Below are 5,837 nucleotides of genomic sequence, written 5' to 3'. Positions count from 1 at the left end.
CCAGCCTGACCCTCCCCTGTCCCAGCTCCATGCCGTTCCCTCGGGTCCTGTCGCTGTCCCCAGAGAGCAGAGCTCAGCGCCTGCCCCTCCGCTCCCCTCGTGAGGGAGCTGCAGGCCGCCATGAGGCCTCCCCTCGGCCTGCTCTGCTCGGGGCCGAACACACCACGGTTCCTCACCCATTCCTCACACGTCTTCCCCTCCAGACCCTTTCCCATCCTCGTAGCCCTCCTTTGGATACTCTCTAATAGTTTTATGTCCCTCTTTGACTGTGACACCCCAACCTTCACACAGTGCCTGAGGTGAGGCCGCACCAGCACGCAGCAGGGCGGGCGGATGACGATTCCCCGGCGGCTCCCAGAACCCGGTGCCACGAAGAGATCAAAACCAAAACCCACGCAGGCTGAGACCTCCTGGACACCAGCCTGGAGCCACGAGCCGTGCCTGGCTGGGAAAGTGCCCGCATCCTGTTGACTTCCACAGTAAATGGCTGAATGGCAGCTGCTTCGCTGGCTCTTTTCGCTTTTCAAGTGCCAGCTCCAGAAAATCTTCCCACCCAGCTCAACGTGGGCACAACGATGCCTGGAAGCCAAACGGAACCGCAGACGCCGGCCCGGGGACCTCCTGAGCTCCCTTCCAGCATCGTTTATTTTCTGCCCACCCCCTGGCACTGGGGAGCGAAGTGCCGTGACAGGAGGCCTTGCTCTCAGCCACGAGTCCCTACAGCAGAGCGCACGAATACGAGGAAAAGGGACAAAAACGAGGAAAGGACGGGAGTTAGGAGACACCTCCTGCTTCCCAGCTGCCTGCTGAAGCCCCCTGTGCCTTCCAGCGGAGCCAAACTTTACCTCCAGAGGACGGCAGTGCCCTTTTGGGGCGGTCATAGGGCCGTGGCAGGGTTGACCAGCAAGCTGCTGCAGTGGGGGATTTCACCCCAAACCCGCTCCCTCTCCCCATCATCGTGGAGGCCGAGACACCCGACTAAAGCATCGGCCACTCGGCCTGCGTTTTTTTCTATACAATATTTACACGTTTTTATAAAAAGCGACACCACGAAGCTGCCTGTTCTGTAGCAATTGGGGAGGGGGGGAAACGAGTGGCTCACAGCCTCTAACAACCAGAGGGAGAAGGGCAAACCCCTAAAGGGGAATTCTCCCTGGGTCGTGTCGTTGCTTTCGGGTTTTGGCAGTGTCTGTAGTGAACGGCTCCTGCTTGCGCTCCCCTGCGAGCAGCCGGAGCCGGGGGGCACCTGGGGTCGGTGCCGAAAGTGCCCCCGAAGGATCCCGGAGTTGTGTCCGAGGGTCCCTGAGCCGCAGCGGGGTGGTGCTGGTGCTGGTGCCGGAGCTCCTCGCTGCGGTCGATGGCTTGGGGGTGGCTGAAAAGAGAGCAGGGAGGGAGTCAGAGCACGGCAGAGGGATGCTCGCCTCGGTCAGCAGTGGTTTGGGGGCGGTTTGGGGTTAAAGCAGCTCTAGGGATAGCGTCTGGATGGCCCAACTAGCCAGGGATTTGGGGCAGGGCAGCCTGGTTTCAACTCCAGCACACAAACCCTGTACCCCAAAACATTTTCCACTGGTGCCAACAGCCCAGTCTGCAGCGAGGACAGGCTCATCCTGCTCCTGATGTCCTGCCTCGGTCCCTCACACCCCACTCCTCCAGCCCACCCTCTGCTTTTTGGCCCCCAGCTCAAGCCACCCACCACCTCCTCCACCCCGGGGTGCTCCCGGGGCTCGCCCACCGGGATTTTTTCCCCCCCACCTTCGGCCGACGGAGCGGGCTCTTCCATGACAGTCACTTGGTCAGGCTGTTTAAAGCAGCCGCCTGGCCCCCGGGGCGAGGATGCTCCGTGCTCAGGGCAGCTGGGGACAGGGGGACACGCTCTGCCCCGCGCCGCTGCCACTCGGGGAAGCATCCAACTTTCCAACCGAGCCCCGAGCATCCTCCTCGCTGGCCGGGCTGGCAGGTACACCGAGTTGGCCCCGCCGTGGGTGCTCAGCCCATGGGGAAGACGCCGGGTGGCACCGTCTCATCGTCCTCGGCTGCGGTGGCGCGAGCCACCATGGCGATGGCCGTCCCCGCCACCTCGTATTCCTGCCGGCTGCTCCTGAAAACAGGAGAGGGGCATCGTCGGCACCCAAAGCTTTTTTTTTTTTTTTTTTTTTTTTTTTTTTTCCCAGCTTTTTGGGAAGTTTGGGGACCGAGGGTGGCTTGTCACCGCACCGCGTGGGCTCAGCACACTTACATTTTCATCCTCCAGCAGCAGCAAGCCACGACGCCGGCGATGACCAGCAGCGGGAGCCCTGTGGGAAGAGACGAGGCAGGCGGTGAGCAGCACCCAACAGGGGAACAGCCCCGCTCAAAACAGCTCCGCAAAAAGCCCCAAAACGCATTATTCACGACTTTTCACAGCGTATTTTCAAGGTGCCCACCCTGGCGGGGGAAGAAATGTGGGCGCTGCGTCCTGCCCCCCCTTGGAGGCATCGCCCCCCGGCCGTGGCGCAAACCTCGCCCGGCTTTTAGGGTGAAAATATAAATTAAATGAGCCCACGCTTGCCGAAAATGAGCTTTTTTTGCTCGACCCAGCGCTGCTTACCGATGGAAGAGGCCAATATCTGGGCGGAAACTGCAAAAAAAAACAAAAAAAAAGAGAAATGGAGATTTTAGCCGCAGAGCTGGGGAAGCCCGGGAAAGGGGAAGATGCTGGGGGGAAACGGCGTTAAAAAGGAGCTCGGAGGGAAGGGGAAAAATGCGTCAAAACGGTAAAAGGGCCTGCAGTGAGTGAAACGCAGCCCCGCTGGCAGGTTGTCTCCCTTGGGGAGGTGAACCAACCTGCAGCGTGGTCCGCGGGGGCGGTGGGCAGTGGGGTTGTCCCCAGGGCCATCCCTTTTCCTGGCGGGGACGTCTCCAGCAGCGGGGACGTCGCCGGCAGCGTGGACGTCTCCGGCGATGCCCCGTCAGCCCCCGGCGGCGCGGGTGTTGCTGCTGGAGAGGGGCTGGAGGTCGGAGCGGTGCCGGTGGTTCCTGCTTGGGGAAAGGGTGTAAAAACCCTTGGAGTTTTGGGGCAGTTTTCAGCGGTGCTCTGTGCGCGGCCTCGCACCGGATCCGGGCAAGGGGGTGGCGAGGGCGACCCAGCCCACCCCACAGCTAGGAGGTGGTGGAAGGTCACGCAGGTGGGTTAGAGGAGTATGGGATCAGAGAATCCTAGAGGTGTTAAGGTTGGAAGAGCCCTCCAACATCACCTAGCCCAATATCCCCCTACCATTGAGGTCACCACCAAACCCTGTCCCCAAGCACCACGTCCAACCTCTCCTCGAACACCCCAAGGGACGGGGACTCCACCACCTCCCTGGGCAACCTCTTTCTGAGCAGAAATGGCTCCTCATTTCCAACCTCAACCCCAAAACCCGCCTGCAGGGCCACGTTTGCCTTTTCCTCACCTCTTTGGCTCGTCCTCATGGTGGGCAGCACGGTCGGGAGCTCGGGGCTGGGGGTTTGCAGGGGTAGAGCCGGGTCCCCTTGGGGGAAAACACAACGCGGAGACGCCGTCAGCGCCGCCACCACCCCACATCCTCCTCCACCCCATCCCCAAATCCACCCGGCGAGATCTTACGGATGCACTGAAGACTGGCGGGCGTCCAGACGGGTTTGGAGTCGTGGAGGACGCACTGGATGAGGCCGGAGGTGCCGGCTTTGCGCTTGTAGCCCGGCTTGCAGGTGTAGCGCAGGCAGGCGTGGAGCTGCGTGCTGTTGCCCGCATCGATGCGCGCGTTGTCCACGTCCTTGGGGCGGCTGCATCGCACTGTCACGGGGGGGAGAAGACAAAAATGAAGGTGATAACGGGGGCATGAGGGGCTCACCGTGCCCAAAAAGGGGGTCTCGACCTGCTGGGGAAGGGGTGCGGGGTGTTGGTGCTGCCCCAGGGCTGGGAGAGGGCACAAACGGAGGTTGTGCCCTGGTTACAGCTGGGTTTTTGGCATGTTTGTGGTCCCTTCAAGCAGCAAAAAAAAAGGTTTTTAGCAGAAAAAAAGCCTTCTGGCTGAATTTCTCCCCCTGCAGCGAGCTTCTCGGTCAGCAGTGTCCCACCACCGGCCGCCACGCTCCGGCTCCGCTCTGTTCTCCTCCCGTTGTGCAGGACGTGGGGGATTTCCAGGCACTGCAGAGTCCTCCTGCTGCTTCCCGGGGTTGTCACCCCGCTGCTGGCTGCAACCCCTGGCCCTGGAGGTGGCCAAAATCTGACCGCCACGTGGCCAGGCACGGTGGGGATCCGAGCTATCGCTTTCCTTCTCCTCGTGCTTCCCCTTGAGCTCCGATTTGAGGTCGGTTTTTGCCAGAGGGCGTCAAGATTTCGCTTCCTTTCCCCTTTTCCGCGATGGAGAAAGTTTTTTCCCGGGGTGATGCGTGGCAGAGAGGGACGCCAGGCTGGAGCAACTTTTGGTGATGTCCCCGAGGCCACCAGGAGCTGAGGGTGCAGGGGAGGTCCTAACCCTTCCCTGAGGCTCTGGGAAGTGCCCAACGGCTGCAGCGGTGCAGCAGGGACAGGAGTGGGGTGTGGGTAGGGGCACAAGGACAACGGGGTTGGGATTGCAGTGGTGGGGATGGGAGATTAACAGGGACAGGACGATGGGGATGGAACGATGGTGGCAATGGGAATGGGAACGTGGTGGCAGTGGGGGACAGATGGGAGCACGACGGGGACAGGAGAATGATGGCAACGGGGACAGGGGCGCGATGGGGATGGGGACAGGAGGACGACAGCAATGGGAACGTGGTGGGGACAGGACAATGATGGAGATGGGAGCGTGATGGATAAAGAAATGGGAACACAACGGGAATTCCCATCACAAAACCAGCAAAAAAAAACGCTTCGTGAGCAAACTCCATCCCGGCCTCCCTCTCGCACGAGCCTTCCTTCCTCTCCGGGGTCCATTTTTTGGGGCATTTCCACCCGTTCTCAGGGCAGGGGCACGGGGTGAGTGCCACCACCGCCGCCGTGCTGGCAGCAGCTCCGCGGCACGTGTTGGCAAAGGAAGCGGGCAGGCAGCCAGGACGGGCTCGCCACCCTGGGAGAAGCCAAAGAGCAGCTTTGGTCGCTGCCACGCGGGTGTCCCTCATCCTTCAAAATGCCAGGGACGAGCCGAATCGCTCGGAAATAAAAGCTACTTCAGGCTGAAACACCCCCGTTTGTATCCGCAGCATCTCCTGGCAGAGCCCCAGCCGTGCCTGGGGTGGTCCGAGCCACCCGGGCTGCTTTTTTTCTCCCTTTTCTCTTTGTTTTGGTGCTTGGGCAGCTCCGTGCTGTGTCTCCAGGTGCTGGGACGCCCCGAAATGCTGCAGAAACCATCGCTGAGGTCCGGGACGTGAGCGACGCCGGGCACGTGCTGAGCGCGTCGGTTCTCAGCCTCCGCTCCAGACAGCGGTGACATTTCCAGGAGGAAAACGAGGCAGCGCCGCGGGACGCTCGCCTGGCAATAAACCTGCAGCGGTGCCATAAAATCAGTGGAAAGACCTTCCGCTGCCAAAAAGAAAAATCAAAACAATGCGAAAGCGAAGCAAGCGCAGGGGGGGAAATCCAGCCAGAAAAAAGGGGAGAAAAGCCGCGGGGGCTCAGATTTCCAGCTGGACAAAACCCCCTGGATTTTGGTCAGTGCTGAGGACTGGCGTGCAGCCAGTGCTTCCCAGAGTTTGCTTTCCCCTTACAAAAAAACAAGCCATCTGCCTTCTGTTTTCCTGGATTACTCGAGGAGAAGCTCACAAAAGTGCCGGCACGGCCAAAAGCAGCTTCTCTGTTGATCCCCGCTCCTTCCCAGCGTCTCAAGTTGAGTTTTTGCCATTAATCTGCTGGC

The sequence above is a fragment of the Aythya fuligula genome, chromosome 1 (genome assembly GCF_009819795.1).
Source record: "Aythya fuligula isolate bAytFul2 chromosome 1, bAytFul2.pri, whole genome shotgun sequence".
Classification (NCBI taxonomy): domain Eukaryota; kingdom Metazoa; phylum Chordata; class Aves; order Anseriformes; family Anatidae; genus Aythya; species Aythya fuligula.
The sequence above is the reverse complement of the archived record's forward strand: the minus strand, read 5'-3'. Positions refer to the sequence as shown.